At 46.8% G+C, this 20,989-nt stretch overlaps 1 protein-coding gene across 4 annotated transcripts in view; it reads right to left on the minus strand.

Moving 5' to 3' along the window:
* The window catches only part of LOC121002211 (testicular acid phosphatase homolog), a 114,444-nt gene that overhangs the window by 53,208 nt on the left and 40,247 nt on the right, over positions 1 to 20,989 (minus strand). For 2 of the 4 annotated variants that reach the window (XM_040433585.1, XM_040433594.1), the window contains exon 2: positions 13,757 to 13,852. The exons of the other annotated variants lie outside the window; for them this stretch is intronic. The gene's annotated coding sequence lies outside the window, so the exon portion shown is untranslated. The remainder of the gene's footprint in view (positions 1 to 13,756; positions 13,853 to 20,989) is intronic. 4 annotated transcript variants of the gene reach the window in all.

Genomic DNA, 20,989 nt, shown 5'->3' on the forward strand with positions numbered 1-20,989 from the left:
TTGGGACTTTTTCTTAGAGGCATCAGAGCCGGAAAAAAGAAACCCCTTATTCTTTCTAGTGACACTAGAAAACTGCTTTGCTCTTTCCTTTCCATTAACCCCTTCTTTATTAAATCTAGGACGGAAAGATCTCCTAGGGGGTTGACTAGCGGAGAGAAAACCTTTTTTTTTTGTCGGAAGCCTTTTCTAAAAGGTCGTCAAGGACTGGGCCAAACAAAAACTCACCCTGACATGGGATAGCGCAAAGCTTAGCCTTAGAGGAAGCGTCCTCATTCCAGCCCTTTAGCCAAATAACCCTACGGGCAGAGTTGGATAAGGCCGAAGCCCTGGCAGAGAATCTTAAGGAATCTGCAGAGGCATCAGCCAAGAAATCTAGGGCATTGTTTATGGGGAAGGAGATAAGCAACTGCTCCCTAGGGGTACTCCCATTAATGTGGGCCTCTAACTCTCCCATCCACATCTTTAGGGACCTAGCGACAGAGGTAGCAGCAATAGCAGGTTTAAAGGCTGCTGCAGAGGCCTTCCAATTTTTCTTTAAGTATACCTCTGCCCTTCTGTCCATTGGGTCCTTAAGGAAACCTATATCTTCAAAGGGTAGAGAATTTTTCCTGGACATTTTAGCCACGGGAGCATCCAGCTTTGGGGGCCTATCCCAGGGAGACCTCTTCATCAAATGGATATTTCCGTTTAACAGAGGAAGGAACGAAAAACGTCCTATCTGGTCTCTTCCATTCCCTGGCGATTACCGCCTGAATGTTCTTATGTACATCAAACACCTTCCTCTTTCTAGGACCTAGGCCCTCAAACATAGAGTCTTGCACTGATTGCTGAGGTCTTTGATCATCCAATCCCATAGTAGCTCTAACCGCCTTGACTAGGGAGTTAGTGTTCTCAGTATGAAACAGCGGTTTTCCTGTGGCCTCGTCCTCAGAAGAATCGTCCGATGACAAACACTCTCCTTCTTCCTCCAACCCAAATAAAATATCGCTGTCACTGGAGGGGGAATCTTTAGATTCAGCAGCAGAAGTACTGGGGCGACATTTAATCAATCCACTAACCAACTCTCTGACCTCATCCCTGATCATCTGCTTAATACTGCTCATCAAGGATGAAGCTTCCTCCTCCATTAACTTGTTGACACATCCTTGACAAAGGGGTTTAGCCATGCAGAGGGTAGCTTCTTTTTACAAACTGCACACCCACCCCCTCTCTTTAGCTCTGGAGGTCTTCCTGGAAGACTCCTTAGACATGCAGGCACAAACAAACATAACCCCATAAGCAATACTAAATTAAAATCTGCTGGGGAATGACCCCTCTTACCCCACCATGGTACCGATGTATCATTGGTGGTCTCAGAGTGCTGAACCTGCTCCATTCCTTACACAGCAAACTCAGCCGGAATGGGAAACTGCCAGCTCTTCAGTCCGCATGGCAGTGAGCTGGCTAGGCATTTTGTACTCGGCGCGCGCTGCTGGCTCCCTCCCCTTCTTTTCCGCAGCGTCGGCTTCCTCCCACCGCCGCACTCGGAAGTGCAGACACACGCGGGCCGGCGGCCGAACATGCGAACACGGCTGCAGAGGTTCGCAGAAGACCCAGAAGGTACAAACCCCCCCAGGTCCAGGGAAGGGGACGGAAGGTGAGGGACAGACTCTGGAGCTGTCACGGGTGAAGTTTGCAGATAGCTGGAACTTATAAATAAACGAGCGACTGGCTTGATCCCAAACTAAGGAGCTTATAGGTGAGCCCTATAAAACCCTAAGAGCTCTCCCTGACTGCTATGCACATGCAAGGGTCTCGATGGTAGACGATTGCATGCCCACGTACCTAAGTCTGTGTGACACCTGAAAACCCTATAATAGTGAGGGGACACGACCACCGGCTCCCTGCACTTAATACAGATGGAGTCAGGGTCACCTAGAATCAAGCCAGCAAGGAAACACAATAAAGTAAAGGACTTATCTGAGCAAACAGCAGAAGCAGCCTCCAGCAGTGAACACTTCATCCAGGAAGTAGTATAAACCGCAAAGTGAGGCAGTATGGGAGGGAATATAAAGGAAGACAATTAGTCTAAATAAGTGACACCTGGCAGAAGGAAAGGAGATGAGAAAGTGAAACCAAAACAAAGAACATGATACAAGAGGTTGAGAAGAACGTCTGCCATACCTTCTCACAGAACTGGCGGTGAAGGTACCCCTCCCTCTACGGGTGGACTCCGGACACTCAGAGCTCACCTTCTCAGGATGAGACCTATGGAAAGCCCTGATGAGACGAGTGGCCTTAATGGGACCCACATCCTCTCCTCAGGACCATAACGCTTCCAATGAATGAGGTACTGAAGAGAACCGCGGATAATGCGAGAATCCACAATCCTAGAGACCTGTAGTTCAAGATTACCATCAACATTAATCGGAGGAGGAGGCAAAGAGGAGGGTACAGTGGGTTGGACATAAGGTTTTAATAGGGACTTGTGAAAAACATGGATCTTCTAAGTCTGAGGAAGATCAAGACTGAAGGCAACGGGATTGATGACGGACAAGATCTTGTAAGGCCCAATAAACTTAGGACCCAACTTCCAGGAGGGAACCTTCAGTTTGATATTCTTTGTAGACAACCACACCAGATCAGCCACATTCAGGTCCGGACCAGGCACACGTCTCTTATCCGCCACACGCTTATATCTCTCACTCATCCCCTTCAGATAACCCTGAATCTTTTGCCAAATAAATGACAAAGACGAGGAAAATCTCTCCTCATCAGGTAAACCAGAAGACCCCTATCCAGAGAATGTCCCAAACTGCGGATGAAACCCATATGCACCAAAAAAATGGTAACTTATCAGAGGACACCTGGCGACGGTTATTTAAAGCAAACTCAGCAAGGGACAAAAAAGAATACCAATCCTCCTGATTCTCCGCCACAAAACAGCGCAGATATGTCTCCAGATTCTGATTGACGCGTTCGGTCTGACCATTCGACTGGCTCATACGGATAGGAGTCAGGGTCAGTATTAGGGACGCAATAGGAGGTGACCTGATCCTGTGGTCCTGGCCTAGCAGCTTCCATTATTCTTTAACTTCGCACGGATGAGGGTTTCCCCCACTCTCATCCGTGACATTATGTTAAAGAATAATAGAAGCTGCTAGGCCAGGACCACAGGATCAGGGAGAAGGTCACCTCCTATTGCGTCCCTAATACTGACCCTGACTCCTATCCGTATGAGCCAATCCAGATGGTAGGAGGGCTCATACTCCGGAACCTAGGGTCCCTACTAGCCCTAAGGAAATCCCTGGACTTAGGAGCAGGATAAGACGACCCTAGACACGGACGAACAAGTGTCTAACTGGCCAAGCTGCAAGGAAGGGGGTACATATACAGCCTATGGATATGGCAGGTGAGTGAAAGTACTTCCACACCTACCTGCCACAGACACACTGACTGGAACCCGTGCTCAAATGATGATGTCCACACCAAACATAAAAAGGACACAGCACACACACATAAACACACAGGAAACCAGATCCATAGCTGCAATGAGGATAGATACCACACAAACATAAACATAACATCACGACATGTCTTTTATGACCACAAGGGTGGCCCTCACTGGAAGATGGTATAAGGATACCAAGAGGATGACTCCAGCATAACATGCCTGGAGTACCCCTAAGCTACAGGCTTCCAGCAGAGGCTAAATAGGCCAAGTAGCCACACCCACACAGACACACTGGGAAGGGAGTTAACCCTTCCAACACCAGACTAGGTAAGGTAACCACTTAAAGGGGAAGTGAACATACAACTAAATCCCGTGCACACCAAAAAAACAAAGTGCACACATAAAACTACACATTGCCAGAGGCAAGCGCATGCATAGACAGCGAGCCACCTAGCCACCAGCTCCTCCACTGCCAAGAACCTTATGTTGCCAGCGGCAACCACACGTGAGGCAACATACTAGCATCCCTCACCTGGTTGAGAACAATACCAGACCGCGGGCAACTGCATGCGTCACAGAGAGTCACGACCATGACCATGGTCGTGACACCGAGCAATGAGATCCACTGTGGCTCTACTCCCCGGGTGCCCAGCAAGGACAGTATCGTGGTGCTCCTTAAAAACCTTGTGTCATAAAGCGAGAGGCACAATCAACATCCCAAGAGGACAAAAATCAGGAGCCTCTGCCTGGGCTGCCTGAACCTCTGCCTCCAAATCGTAATTTCTCTCTGCAGAGGATAGTTTCCTTGAGAAAAAGGCACACGGTCGCCATTTGGCAGGAGAGGGACCCTGAGATAAGACCGCACCCACACCAACCTCAAAAGCATCCACCTCAACAATAAAAGGTAGAGAGACATCAGGTTGTACCAAAATGGGAGCGGAAGCAAAACTCTCTTTAATACTAGAAAAGGCTTTAAGCGCATCTACCGACCACGAGGAAAAATCCACCCCCTTTTTAGTCATATCAGTGAGTGGCTTAACAACAGAGGAATAATTCAAAATTAACTTTCTGTAATAATTGGCAAAACCCAAAAACCGCATCAGCACCTTCTGATTCTCAGGAAGCTCCCAATCAAGCACAGCGTGGACCTTCTCAGGGTCCATCCGAAAACCAGAAGCGGAGAAAAGAAAACCAAGAAATTGAATCTCCGGAACAGCAAACACACATTTTTCCAGTTTAGCGTACAATTTATTCTCCCGCAGAATCAGCAAGACCTGACATAGGTGGTCCCGATGAGTCTTGAAATCAGGAGAAAAAATCAAAATGTCATATAGATACACCAGTACAAATTTCCCCATTAAATGATAAAAAATGCTGTTCACAAAATGTTGGAAGACAGCCGGAGCATTCATCAAACCAAAGGGCATAACCAAATTTTCGAAATAACCCTCAGGAGTATTGAAGGCCTTCTTCCATTAGTCCCCTTCCCTGACCCTGACTAGGTTGTATGCCCCTCTTAAATCCAACTTAGAAAAAACTTTAGCCCCAACAATCTGGTTAAACAGGTCCGGGATCAGAGGAAGCGGATATGGGTCACGAATCGTGATACGGTTCAGCTCCCTGAAATCCAGACAAGGTCTTAAAGAAGCATCTTTTTTCTTAACAAAAAAAAAAAACAGTGACAACAGGTGACTTCGAGGGTCGGATGTGTCCCTTTCTCAGGCTCTCAGAGATATAAGTACGCATAGCGACCCTTTCAGGTTGGGAGAGATTGTATAGTCATGATTTTGGCAGCTTGGCGCCTGGGATGAGATTAATAGGGCAGTCGTACTCCCGGTGAGGGGGCAACTCCTGGACACCACTCTCGGAAAACACATCCGAAAATTCAGAGAGAAAAGATGGCACAGTCTTGGTAGAAATCTCTGAAAGAGATGCCGTGAAGCAATTCTCTCTGCAAAACTCACTCCAACCATTTATTTGCCTTGCTTACCAATCAATGGTGGGGTTATGTTTAGTGAGCCAGGGTAGCCCCAACACTAGAGGAGTAGGTAATCCGCTTAGGACGAAACATGACATATCCTCAACATGAGCGTCACCCACAGTCAAACGGATATTGTGAACTATGCCCTTTAACGATCTTTAAGAAAGTGGAGCGGAATCGATAGCAAAAACAGGTATATCCTTTTCCAAAGTGCATACCTGGAAACCATGCGTTGTTGCAAATTGATTATCAATGAGATTGACAGCTGCTCCACTATCTACAAAAATCTCACAAACAATGTTCTTGCTGTCTAGTGCCACCCTGGCAGGTAGGAGAAAACGGAACTACAAGCAAACGGCAAACCTTCAATTTCCGCATCAACCTTGCCAATAGTAGCAAATGGAAAGGTTTTAGAGGTTTTTTTTTGTTTTGTTTTTATTACCCTCAGAAAACTTCATGAATCTCCTAGAGGGGCAAATATTAGCTAAATGATTTATACCCCCACAACAGAAACAAACCCTCCTCTGAGAGCTGAATCCTCTACTATCAGAGGCAAGTAAACCCAGCTGCATGGCCTCCTCCTCAGAGGGGATTGAGACAGACTGAGACCCCTGCGCACTGAATGAGACAGCCCCACTGTCCTTGGGCTGAATATGACAGGAAAGAGTAGTCTCCTCTCTCTCTCTCAGACGCCTGTCAATACGAACAGCTAAAGACATGGCTGACTCTAACGAGGCTGGTCTCTCATGAAAAGCGAATGCATCTTTCAATCTTTCCGAAAGACCATGGCAAAATTGACTTCGGAGTGCAGCATCATTCCAACCAGTATCAGCTGCCCATCTCCGAAATTCAGAACAATATATCTCTGCAGAGTGTTTACCCTGGCATAAAAAACACAGTTTAGATTCAGCCAGAGCAATACGATCCGGGTTATCATATATCTGCCCCAGGGCTACAAAAAATTCATCCACCGATCGGAGGGGCCGTGCCCCCACCGGCAGCAAAAAGGCCCAAGACTGAGCGTTATCCCTGAGCAGCGAGATGATGATCCCCACCCTCTGCTCCTCATCACCAGAGGAATGGGGAAGTAGGCGAAAATGGAGTTTGCAAGCCTCTCTAAAGCAAACAAAATTCTCACTACTCCCGGAGAACGTATCCGGAAGCGAGATCTTAGGCTCGGAACAAACTCCATGAACGCCAGCAGAACCGGTCACCTGAAACTGAGACACAGTTTTACGGAGATCTGCTACCTCCAGCGAAAGACCTTGCATGCGGTCAATCAAGGCTGAAACCGGATCCATGCTTTAGACGGTTATGGCGGTTTATAATGTCACGGGTGAAGTTTGCAGATAGCTGGAAGTTATAAATAAACGAGCGACTGGCTTGATCCCAAACTAAGGAGCTTATAGGTGAGCCCTATAAAACCCTAGGAGCTCTCCCTGACTGCTATGCACATGCAAGAGTCTCGATGGTAGACGATTGCATGCCCACGTACCTAAGTCTGTGTGACACCTGAAAACCCTATAATAGTGAGGGGACACGACCACTGGCTCCCTGCACTTAATATGGACGGAGTCAGGGTCACCTAGAATCAAGCCAGCAAGGAAACACAATAAAGTAAAGAACTTATCTGAGCAAACAGCAGAAGCAGCCTCCAGCAGTGAACACTTCATCCAGGAAGTAGTATAAACCGCAAAGTGAGGCAGTATGGGAGGGAATATAAAGGAAGACGATTAGTCTAAATAAGTGACACCTGGCAGAAGGAAAGGAGATGAGAAAGTGAAACCAAAACAAAGAACATGATACAAGATGTAGAGAAGAACGTCTGCCAGACCTTCTCACAGAACTGGCGGTGACAGGAGCCCAGACTTAGCAGCGGCTCCCCATATAGACTTATGGCGCTCGGGGTAACCCTCCTCACTTGCATAAATTGCCGGGGCCCCCGCAGCTCTAATAGTGTGTCGGCAATCCGATTCCTTCCTGCCTCTTAGGACAGGAAATAGAACTGGAGGTGGAGGGGAGGACCCCTCTTTTAAAAAGGCATTCTGGTTCCTGTTTCCTGTCCAGAGGAGGAGGCGATCTCTCCAGGGGTGCTGTCCTAGGCGAAAGAGAAAAGAGCGTCTTATAATACGATAAAATACAGTCGTTATAAACAATCACAAGCACAAGGATAACTGCAGGTGTTTTTTTGCCACTTGCTGTTTTTTCAGTATTTTTTTCTGGCCTTTTTTTTTTTTGCACACAGTGGGTCTGATTTATCAAGACAAGGTGAAGGCCTCATCTTAAATTAAAGGGAATCTGTCACTTGTGTTATGCTGCTAGGTTCTAACAGCTCCAGCGCATGCCAATGAGTCCTGATATTCATGAGCTCATGGCTCTCCCCACCCACCTACCTCTGACAGTTTTTTCTATATCAATTAGCAGCATGTGGATAGGGAGAGACAGGAGCTCATGAATATGGGATTTGTTCGGCATGCACTCAAGCTGTTTAGCACAAGATTTTAGCAAAATGGCCCAGCATGCTAAGTGGATCTGTCACTAGTTTATTTTGCCCATAAAACTGGTGACGGGTTTCCTTTAAATGCCTCCTCCAGCAGTCCTTGTGCAACGGGCGCCTCCCCATTGGGCCCTCTATGTCGCAGGTGCTAGGTGTAGGAAATGCAGAGTGGTATGTTGAGGCCTAAAATGTCTCTTTATGTGTGTCATGGTGCTCCTACCTGGACACAGCTGGACCCCAGGCCTTGGCCCTGAAGCAATAAATAGGGGGAATAAAGAATAAAGTGAGTCCAGACCTTGAGATGAAGTTCAATGGTAGCTTTACTTTGCATAAATGTTCTCCAAAACGAATTACAGGCTTTGTCTTGATTCCAGCAGGCTTTAGCATGAAACTGGCAGGCAAACTCCACTCTGCTATATCTGTTTCTCTCTGGCTCTGCTGTACTGACAGGCTGGCTGTATAACTCAGCTTCTTCCGTATGCTGCACTTCACTTTGTAGTCTGACTCTAGGTTATGCCAGGGAACTTTCCTCCTGGCTCCTGTGGCTTCAAGCTTTGGCCTCCATGGCCAGCAGAGCTTAATGTGCTCTGGCTGGCGTGGGCATGTCCAGCAGAGATGTGCCCCTGCACACCCTTCCCCTAGCTGAGGGTAAGCTAGACCAGGGATGGGCAAACTGCGGCTCTCCAGCTGTTGTAAAACTACAACTCCCAGTATGCCCAGTTTGCCTACAGCTATCAGCCTACAGCAGGGCATGATGGGATTTGAAGTTTTACAACAGCTGGAGAGACGCAGTTTGCCCATTCCTGAGCCAGACTAACTGGACTTCTGCCCCTCCCTTCCTGCAGGAAGTAGGACTTGCCCACTTCTCTCCAGAAGGGGGGTTAGAATGGAATGGAAGGTTTCATTCTATCTACGTATAGCTCTGCCGTGTTTGCTGCCACCTGCTGGTGAACCAGATAAATTACATGAACATAACAGTTGCAAACAGATTAGGAATGCACAGTGTGGAGACCTGGACAAAATACATAGATGGCATTTGTGTTAGCTCAATAAAAACAGTAGCAGGGTGCAGGAGTGGTAACACCACTCTGAGGTGTTACACATGCGCTAGACTGAAATCTACGCCAGCTTTTACGCTTCTGGCGTAAGTAATGATGAATGTGTTGGGGCTGATGGCCCCGGCCACACCCCAAGATCATAACACCCCCTTTTTGGAAACAGGTGAGGGCAGCATAGATATGCCAGTTGCAACTAAAAAAGTCACAATGGCATTTAGAAATTTGACAAACAGGATTTTGTGACTTTTAAACACCAGAAAACTGGCGGAGGGGGATGATAAATCCCCCCCACTGTGTCTTATCACTAGTGTTTTCTTCAAGGTGTTTTTCCAAAATTCCAAGAGCTTCATGCTGCATTTTTTTTAAAAGACAAAGACAAGAAAACACCACCCAACTAACAACATTGCCAAGAGCAAAAAAAAAACTTGTGTGTTCTGCGTTTCATATTTCTAATAGATCAGGGGTACTCAATTGGTGGACCACTGTCTGAATCTGGACCATGGTAGCCAGCTGTCAGGACCACTCCTCTCAACTGTAGTTATACATTTATACTGTATTGATACAGTTGAATACAGTGGTTAAGCAGACAGCCTCAGCCCCCTGCTTCAGGTGATTCACTGCTGGCAGGCACGATGCAATGATGTCAAGGAACACACGGTAGAGGAACATGAGGAGAGGAGTATTTAAAGCGGAGGCAATGCAGGGCATCACTTTATGGGTGTGGCAAAAGAGCATCACTGTTTGTAGGGCCACTTAAGATGCAACCACTGTGATGGAACATGTAAGAGGCCATCACTGTCATGAGGCACTTAAGAGTGCATCTTACTGTGTGGAAGACACTTAAGGAGGCATCATTCTGGGGAAACACTCAAGGCAGTGTCACTGTGTGTCGGGGCCACTTAAGGTAACATAATACTGTGTGGCCAAACTCTATATGGGAGCCATTGAAGGAGACCTCATTCTGTGAGGGGGTACTTAAGGGACATTCTACTGTGAGTGGGCCAGTTAGGAGCATTATACTGAATGGGGCACACTAAGGGTATTCATATTCATATTGCGAGAGAAGGAACTAAAGGGTCATCATACTGTAAGGGGAGGCACCATACTTCATGTGGAGCACTAAAAAGGTATAATACTGTCTGAGGGGCACTAAGGAGACTCTTTACTGTCTAGGGGGACACTAAGGGGTTTGGGTGGAATTAGGCTACTTTCACATCTGCGTTTTATTGTACAGTTTTGAGATCTGTAACAGGATCTCAAAACCTCAGCAAAACGCTCCATTTTCCCCCCCATTCATTTTCAATGAGGACCTTCACCCTGTAGCAGACTAGGGTATGTGGACCTTTAGAAAAACTACTTGAGTTTCCTTTCTATAGACCTTCAGCTAACATTTGGAACTGGCATGTTTTTGGCAAAAAATAACACAAAAGTGAAGGAAAACATCATGGAAATCCTATGTGTGAAAGCAGCCTTAAAGGGGTATTCCCATCTCAGACAATGGGGGCATATCGCTAGGATAATCGATAATCCTATAACGAGAACGAAGCGGTGAGAGCTGTGGCTGGAGGACCCCAGATTTCCCGGGGTCCGTCCACCACCAAGCGCTGCTCCCATAGAAGTGAATGGGAGCGTACCGCGTATGCGCGGCCCAGGCTCCCATTCCTTTCTATTGGGCCGACGGAAATAGCCAAGCCAGCGCTCGGCTATTTTCGGCAGCCCCATAGAAATGAATGGAGAGCGGCTGCACATGCGCAGTGCACCCTCCTTCACTTGCGGGGCCCCGTTCTCGATATAGGTGCGGGTCTCAGCGGTGGGACCCGCACCTATCAGACAATGGGGGCATATCCTAGTGATATGCCCCCATTGTCTGAGATGGGACAACCCCTTAAAAGGGCTTTTCAGGAAATGTGTGTAGTTGGGTCTGGTATTGAAGCTTAGTCTTATTCAAGCAGTTAAAGGGGTTGTCCCTGGCCACAAAAAATATTTAGAAAAGAATCATAATACTGTAAAACATTTCTAACATTCCACACCTTACTGATCACCCACCATATCCATTTTGATGATTCCCAGTCATCTGCTGGTCTTTACTTCTTGGTTCATCTTAAAACACAAAAAAAATTACCAAATAGCCAATTACTGACTGTAGGAGTGACCTGCCTCATCTACTGCTTTACTGAGTGGTCATTTATTGTCTTTTCTATTTCTTTATTACAAGAGAAAACAATAAAGGATTTTTTTAAATCTAAAAATTATCCTTAAAGGAGTTGTCTGGGAATACTAACTTTTAACCGATGCCTCCACTATTGAAAGGTCCATACTTACCAACTCTTCGCTGCTCCACTCCTGCGCACTGGCTACCTACCGTGTGTCCATGTTCTGGTCTCTGGCTTGTTTACTTGATCCCAGGCGTGGGCATGGTCACCTGCTCCACTTCAGCCAATGACTGGCTTCCGCTGTGAAGTGTCCGCAAGAGACATATCACCAATGAAGACTGGCTGCAGTGGAGCAGGTGACCATGCCCGGAAGGAAGAAAACGAGCCAGGGACCGGAAGATAGTCATGTAATTAAAAACTTAGTTTAGCCAGAATAGCACCACCTGCTGTTTGTTCTTTTCCTTATTTCTTGTCCACCTCACTCAGTTGGTCGCACATGCTCACTTTACATCTTCAATTTCTTCCAAAAACACCACCAGAGGTTGTGTGCGGTATTCCAGCTTAGTACATGTGTAAAAGGTGTAGATAGGCTTACTTCTTTGCCACGAGGTTATAAGTGTGATACTTCCGGCTTCTCTGCCCTGTGTACCTAATCAATATCCTAATCATTGAATAATAGTCCTTAGGACTATGGATTTATACTATGTCTATATGATAAAGCCAGTACTGAGCTGTGGAGTCATAGCAACCTACAGTATTTCCCATATTACACATGTACAGTGGATATAAAAAAGCCTACACACCCCTGTTAAAATGTCAGGTTTCTGTGATGTAAAAAAAATTAGAAAAAGATAAATCATTTCAGAACTTTTTCCACCTATAAACTGTACAACTCAATTGAAAAACAAACTGAAATCTTTTAGGTAGAGGGAAGAAAAAATATAAAAATATATGGTTGCATAAGTGTGCACACCCTTAAACTAATACTTTGTTGAAGCACCTTTTGATTTTATTACAGCACTCAGTCTTTTTGGGTATGAGTCTATCAGCATGGCACATTTTGACTTTGGCGAGATTTGCCCACTCTTCTTTGCAAAAACACTCCAAATCTGTCAGATTGCGAGGGCATCTCCTGTGCACAGCCCTTTTCAGATCACCCCACAGATTTTCAATCGGATTCAGGTCTGGGCTCTGACTGGGCCATTCCAAAACGTTAATCTTCTTCTGGTGAAGCTATTCCTTTGTTGATTTGGATGTATGCTTTGGGTCATTGTCCTGCTGAAAGATGAAGTTCCTCTTCATGTTCAGCTTTCTAGCAGAAGCCTGAAGGTTTTGTGCCAATATTGACTGGTATTTGGAACTGTTCATAATTCCCTCTAGCTTAACTAAGGTTCCAGCTGAAGAAAAACAGCCCCAAAGCATGACGCTGCCACCACCATGCTTCACTGGGTATGGTGTTCTTTTGGTGATGTGCAGTGTTGTTTTTGTGCCAAACATATCTTTTGGAATTATGGCCAAAAAGTTCAACCTTGGTTTCATCAGACCATAACACCTTTTCCCACATGCTTTTAGGAGACTTCAGATGTGTTTTTGCAAATGCAGCCTGGCTTGGATGTTTTTCTTCATAAGAAAGGGCTTTCATCTTGTCACTCTACCCCATAGCCCAGACATATGAAGAATACGGGAGATTGTTGTCACATGTACCACACAGCCAGTACTTGCCAGATATTCCTGCAGCTCCTTTAATGTTGCTGTAGGCCTCTTGGTAGCCTCCCAGACCAGTTTTCTTCTCGTCTTTTCATCAATTTTGGTGGGATGTCCAGTTCTTGGTAATGTCACTGTTGTGCCATATTTTCTCCACTTGATGATGATGACTGTCTTCACTGTGTTCCATGGTATATCTAATGCCTTGGAAATTCTTTTGTACCCTTCTCCTGACTGATACCTTTTAACAATGAGATCCCTCTGATGCTTTGGAAGCTCTCTGTGGACCATGGCTTTTGCTGTGGGATGCAACAAAGAAAATTAGACCAACTAGAGCAGCTGAACTTTATTTTGGGTTAATCAGAGGCACTTTAAATGATGGCAGGTGTATGCTGACTGCTATTTAACATGATTTAACAGCTACATCCCCAGTTATAAGAGGGTGTGTGTTTTTTTTTTTTGTTTTCTTCCCTCCACCTAAAAGATTTCAGTTTGTTTTTCAATTGAGTTATACAGTTTATAAGTCACATTAAAGGTGGAAAAGATTATGAAATGATTTATCTTTGTCTAATTTTTTTACAGCACAGAAACCTGACATTTTAACAGGGGTGTGTAGACTTTTTATATCCACTGTATGTACAATAGTCATATTATTTCCACGTCTCTAAATGTTACATGAGATAACAGCATGTAGCAGGGTGTACATTTTCAAGGACCATGGAATATTTGAAGAATGCCGAATACAGGATGTGAATTATTCAAGGACTAAATGCCTGACATGAGTGATCTGAATAGTTTATTAAAGGGAACCTGTCACCAGAACAGCCCTATTGAGCTAATTATGCGCTCACGCTGCCTTGTTTCCTAAGCTGATTTTCTTAATGTTCATAATCATTGTATTAGTGTGGAAATACAACTAATAAAATGTACCTGACGTCATCAATATGGTCTTGGAACCACTGGGATTTGTCCTTGGCTGAGTCGAGTGACTGAATCCTGCCAGCAATCCAGCCCACCCCTTCCATCCTGCACGTGGAGGATTCACTGAGTGAAAACCCACTCATAAGGACAATAAAATCATGCCAAATGTATACCTACACAACCCAACAAGCAGATGTGTCTCACCTCTGGCACTTTAGCAATCTGCCCCAGGGGTAGGGGTGCGATAGAGGTGGAAAACAAGATATGATGCCGAATTCACAAAACATGAAGCATGTGTTTAACGGAGCATCAGTCCTGAGACTTTACCATGATTGAAACGTGGTGATGATAATGATGATGATTAGTCCACATTATGAAATGGTCCTATACTTTTAGGCTCCATTCACGTGTCCGTAGTTCTGGGTCCACATCTGTTCCGCAATTTTGCGGAACGGGTGCGGACGCATTCATTTGAAAGGGGCCGCAAAAGATGCGGACAGCACACCGTGTGCTGTCCACATCCGTAGTCCCGTTCCACAAACAAGAATAATAGCAACGGAGCGAGGCGCAGACATAGCGTAGTGCGGATTGACTTGGGGGGAAGACTGTAGGCTAGGATGGGGTTAATGTTGTTAGGATATGGTATTGTAAGGGTTGGTTTAAACTAAGGAGGGGGAAGAGTTAGTAGGTTGGCGGGCTGTATATAAGGTATAGACAGAGGGGTTTTGGGCAGTTGCCAGTTTAGAGCCAGTGTGTTTCCCACCCTCCCACCCTGGTAGCGGTTAGGTACTTGATGGCAGTTTAGGAAGGGCTGCTTGATATGGGATCCTGGAGAGCAATACAATGGTTGAGAGATGCATGACATGTTGGAGCCTGCATCTTATGTGGTTTGTTAATGCCGAGGATGGGGCTCCTGTTTGGGCTAAAAGGCCTACAGGGGGAGATACTTGTATACTTCAAGGATTTGGTGCCCTTGGGTCGGTGAGTGCGGCCAAGGGTAAGTTTGAAGTATAAGGTGAGACGGTTAAGGAGGATACCGCTTGTTTGGGTTGCCCTCCAGGATCCTTGTTACAGTGCAGTAGTTGATAACGTTGAAGGATATGTTAAAGTGCCTGTTATTATTATTATGTCACGGCTGAGGATGGGGAAAATCCTCAGCCGTGTGGAGCCCGATGATGTTATGGCTGCTTGGCCATGAAGACAGGATTAGGGAGCAGGTCACCTCCTAAAGGCATCCCTAACCTGACCCTGACTCCTAGCTACATGAGCCAACCTTGATGGTAGGAGGGCTCATGCCCCGGAACCTAGAAGTCCCTGCTAGCCCTCAAGATGGCCCTAAGCTAGGAGCTGAGTAAGACAACCCACTCCTCCTAGACACGGAGGTGCAGGAGTCTCAACGGCCAAGCTGCTGGAAAAGGGGAGACATAAACAGCTCTATGGATATGGCAGGTGAACAAAGAGTTCCACCTACCTGCCACAGCCTTGCAGACCGGATCCGTGTATAAGCAGGGTGCAGATCACAAACACATCCCCACACAGGGACCCAGAACCATAGCTGCACAAAATCACATGTAAAACATCAAACGGACATCACACATAACTAGAAATAAACTTAATGAGACATTATGGTTATGACCACAGGGGTGGCTCTTACTGGCAGGTAGTAAAGACAGGAGGCTGCTTTCAGCTAAGCATGGCTGAAGCAACCTGCCGACCTGCAAAAGCAGTGAGGCTTTATAGGCCAAGAAGCCACACCCCACAGTCGGACACACACACTAGGAAGGAGATTAACCCTTCCAAGACCAGGGAAGGGAAAACACCACTTAAAGGGGACGTGCACACAATAACATAAAAAGCAAGTGCACACATACACACATCACACAAGACCGCATGCACAACATAGTAAGCTGCAATGGCACAGCTCAGACTGCTACGCTGCCACATACATACTGTTGCCAGCGGCAACCACAGGTGAGGCAAATACCACAGCCCTCACTTGTGATTGACAACCAAAGAAAACCACTGACAACCGCATGCGGTTCAGGAGTCACGGTCATAGCCATGGCCGTGACACTCCCACCCCTCAAAGCCCCCCCACCAAAAAAGGAAACTGGTGAGAGACTCGCACAAGGGGATAGGAGAAGGGAACGTCCACTCTCAGGACATGGTTCCCAGAAAGTCGCTGTCAGCTGCATCCTCTCCCAGCACACAACACAGCCAGTCCGACGAGGCCTGCAGCCCGCACCAGCGACACGGAAATGGAACCACTGAGAGTGGACGAGGGGACTCTCCACTCACGTCCCCACTCCAGTCGCTGCCAGCAGACACTCCTAACCAGCACGCAGCCGGACCACTTACGGAGTGCTGCCAGCAGACGACCAGAGATGGGAACATGGAGAGGGACGAGGGATCCCCAACACGGACGGTAAGGTGGCGGGGAATAAGCAACCAACCGTGCCGTTAACGGAGAACCCCCAGGAACGCTCTCCCTCTGGAGAACGCGCATGCAGGCCACAAGGGGATGACACTGCATGCTGCACCCTCTTTCGAAGGTATGCATACCGCATACCAACAAACACCAAGTGTAATAAAATATCAGGGGACGCCAAACGAACACGGTGAGGAAGTGGCGGGGGAAAGCCACACACCGTGCCGTCAGCGGCGAAACCCCCAGAACGCTCTCCCTCCGAAGAGCGCGCATGTACCCCTTACGCAGAGGGCGGTACATGCTTCACCCTCTTTCGAGGGAATGCATACTCCCACCCCTCAAAGCCCCTCCCAACAACAAAAGGGGAAGGTTGGTGAGGCACAAAAAACAATGGGAGGGGGGGAGGGGAAAGACAAACAAAAGGGGACACCAACACGGACAACGGTGAGCTAGGAATGGCGGGGAATGCCACTCACCGCGCCGTAAACGGTGAAACCCCCATAACGCTCTCCCTCTGGAGAACGCGCATGCACCCCATCCGTAGATAGCGGTGCATGCTTTACCCTCTTTCGAGGGAGCGCCACGTAAGAAGCGTTGTGGTCATACTGTCAAGGCTGAGGATGGGGGAAATCCTCAGCCGTGTGGAGCCCGGTGATGTTATGGCTGCTTGGCCATGAAGACAGGATTAGGGAGCAGGTCACCTCCTAAAGGCATCCCTAACCTGACCCTGACTCCTAGCTACATGAGCCAACCTTGATGGTAGGAGGGCTCATGCTCCGGAACCTAGAAGTCCCTGCTAGCCCTCAAGATGGCCCTAAGCTAGGAGCTGAGTAAGACAACCCACTCCTCCTAGACACGGAGGAGCAGGAGTCTCAACGGCCAAGCTGCTGGAAAAGGGGAGACATAAACAGCTCTATGGATATGGCAGGTGAACAAAGAGTTCCACCTACCTGCCACAGCCTTGCTGACTGGATCCCTGTGTAAGCAGGGTGCAGATCACAAACACATCCCCACACAGGGACCCAGATCCATAGCTGCACAAAATCACATGTAAAACATCAAACGGACATCACACATAACTAGAAATAAACTTAATGAGACATTATGGTTATGACCACAGGGGTGGCTCTTACTGGCAGGTAGTAAAGACAGGCGGCTGCTTTCAGCTAAGCATGGCTGAAGCAACCTGCCGACCTGCAAAAGCAGTGAGGCTTTATAGGCCAAGAAGCCACACCCCACAGTCGGACACACCCAGTGAGACACACACACTAGGAAGGAGATTAACCCTTCCAAGACCAGGGAAGGGAAAACACCACTTAAAGGGGACGTGCACACAATAACATAAAAAGCAAGTGCACACATACACACATCACACAAGACCGCATGCACAACATAGCAAGCTGCAATGGCACAGCTCAGACTGCTACGCTGCCACATACATGTGTCGGATATTGGCGCCTATATGTGCCAAACCCGACCACCTGTGGCTTGAATACTGATGTATACCACTCTAATTGTCTAGACCTGGAAACATCATGTTTGGAATACATCAGTCATTTCACTTCTTGCCCTTGCGGACATTCTAGTATTGCCCTCAGTACAAGTCCCGTTATATCATAGGACACTGTGAGCAATCTACGACTACCTACCTCTTTATTTTTCATTTTGAGGAACAAAATCTCATTTATCTTATAAGAGCTATAATAAAAGCTAAGTTTTAACTTATCCAGATCACTAAAATACGATTTCAAAGATTCATGTGAGTGATTATATGTGAATAATCCATATGTAAGTTTATTTGACTGTACTAATCTGTGGTATGGCGGGTTTTTTGACATGTGGTCTCAATCCTGACTCCTGGCTAGATGAGGCAAAAGAGGTATTCTCAGAGAAGGTATATGTACAAAAGCAATTCACCCCTTCATTTAAAACAGCATTCAAGGAGTTAAATAAAATTTACAAAGATCATATTTCCAGCTGGTGGGAAGTCCAGAGTCTGGAAAACTACATTAAACATGGTATTGTTCCACGTGGTCTGAGAATCTCGTTAACTCCGGTCCCTAAACAAAGAAGTACTGGTTTTAATTCCCGATGGGAACAGCTTGCCACCTCTAGCTCACTGCAATTTATGAAACTACTCTTGGAGGAGGAAAAAACCGCATTAGCAGGTTTAGGTGACAAACTAAAAAACCAAATTGAAATAACAAAGTCTTTTTCTTTGGACCCGGATTTTTCAAACAAAGAAAAATTACTCCAGACCACGGTGGAAAAATATCAATTTTATTTACGAGAAAGAAAACACCGGCAGTTTAATCGGGATCTCTCCGAGTTTAAAGAAAATAAAGCCTACTGTGTCCTTACGGAGAAATCAACTAGTAAGGATATTGCGTCCGAATTGTCCACTTCAGAAACTGATATTTCAGATAGTGATCGAGAACAAACTACTAGGCCGAATCGCGGCAAATACAAAAATACCCAGAGGAGGGGGAAGGGAAGAGGAGGTAGAGGTAGGAGTTATCCCACAGGCCACTCGCCTGATTTTTTAGACCAGACCAATCCATATCCACTGAGAAATCGACGGAATACCCAGGGAGGGGCGGTCCAGAGGTAATCAATCTATCTCAGCGTCCCCTTACAACAACAGAGATGACAGTTCTCAGTAAGGGACTTACCTTTGTCCCAACACAACGGTTTGACAAATTCGGATGGGTTAAAGATCTTCATCTTTTTGTCCGCAAGTTGCGGTGGCACAAATTCCACCTCAATGCGGATAAACGAAGCTGTCGGGATTTGGGCATTCCACCGGACATGCTTCAAGATGTGAGATTACTTTTTGGTCTATCTGAGACCCCCTGTGAGAACAGGGGGGAAGGCCCCTTCACTTCCCTGGGGAATAGCAGCAAAAGGATGCCACCGGCAGCCGAAGTCTCTTGCCTGGACGTCTTTCTGCAGCTAGTCTGCAGGGACCTTTCTAAGATCCGACCATTCCCTACAAATCGTAACTATTCTATAGAGGAATGGAATGTCATACAGTCCCTTAAGCGAGACTCCAGTGTTACCCTAAAACCCTCAGATAAGGGTGGGAACACCGTGATCCTCAACACTCCCGACTATATCAGCATGTGTCAACAACTTCTTAATGACAAAAATAACTACACTGTGCTCACACACAACCCCACAGTGGTGTTCTTGGGGGAGCTAAAGAGAATTCTGCTAGCGGCAAAGGAAGAAAAAATTATTTCAGATGAGGAATTTGAATTTATGTGCCCACGGAACCCAACTATGGCTACATTTTATAGCCTTCCAAAGATCCACAAGGGGACTAGCCCTATCAAAGGCCGCCCCATTGTGTCAGGAATTAATAGTTTGTGTCAGAATATTGGTGTCTATATAGATCAAATCCTAATGCCGTTTGTTGTATGTCTCCCGTCCTATATTCGTGACAGCATGGATCTTCTGCGGAGGATCGACGGTGTGACTATCGAGGAAGAGAGTACTCTGGGTAGCATAGACGTTGAGGCCCTGTATTCCTCGATCCCGCACGAGGAAGGACTCAAGGCGGTTGAGTACTACCTGAACACAAGAGGTATACAGTACAGGGCCCATAATCGATTCGTGCTCAGAATACTGGAATTCCTGTTGACACACAACTTCTTCCTCTTCAACGGCGGGATCTACCAACAGCTCAGGGGCACGGCGATGGGATGTTCATGTGCGCCGTCCTATGCCAATTTGCTCCTGGGCTGGTGGGAAGAAACCACAGTTTTTGGGGATGCGATGTCGTCATGTACCGGGCCCATACTTATGTGGGCACGGTACATAGACGACATCTTTGTCATTTGGAATGACACGAAAGACTCCTTTTTTGAATTTGTCCATGGACTCAATACCAACACGGTGGGACTACGCTTTACCTCTGAGGCCAACTCTGATAGTTTGGCATTCCTGGACATTAAGATATCTAGGGGGGGCTCTAACGAACTCGACACCACTATATATAGGAAGCCGACGTCGACGAACTCTGTCCTGCACTGGGACAGCGGCCATCCCTTCCCCCAAAAAAGAGGGATTCCAAAGAGTCAGTATTTGCGCCTCAGACGCAACTGTTACAGCAGGTCAGAGTTCGTCGACCAGGCTAAGGCCTTACAAAATCGGTTTTTGGACAGGGGATATCCCAATAAGGTTCTTAAACAAGCCTATCAAACTGCATTAACAGCAAGTCGCCCCGACCTCCTAGTACCCAAAATTAGAAAGGAGGAGACGGAAAAGAAGATCCGCCTTATTGCGACCTATGACGACGCGTCAGGACAAATTAGGGATGTCCTCCGGAAACACTGGCCTGTCCTATTGATGGACCCTGAGATCAACAAAGTCATCTTTAATTACCCACAAATTACCTTCAGGAGAGGGAGCAGCCTAAAAGATATGCTGGTGCACAGCCACTACACCCCGGCGACCCAAGCAGCGACGTGGCTGGATCGCAAGATCAATGGCTGCTATAGGTGTAGTGGCTGTGTAGCCTGCAAAATTCTACAGAGCAGTAAGACCTTCCATAGCTCGAATCTAGATAAGTCCTTCATTATCAAGGATTTTATCAATTGCCGCACACGCGGTGTCATCTATAAGATCACATGCGTGTGCAGACTCGAATACGTCGGCAAAACCAAGAGGGAGTTGCGTAGACGTCTAGGAGAACATCTGGGCGATATCACGAATGAACGCGACACCCCAGTGGCCCGACATGTTAATGAACACCATGGTGGAGACTCGAACTGCATCCGAGCCATTGGAATTGATAAAATCCCACCACCAAT

Source organism: Bufo bufo, chromosome 1, assembly GCF_905171765.1.
Source record: "Bufo bufo chromosome 1, aBufBuf1.1, whole genome shotgun sequence".
Taxonomy (NCBI): Eukaryota; Metazoa; Chordata; class Amphibia; order Anura; family Bufonidae; genus Bufo; species Bufo bufo.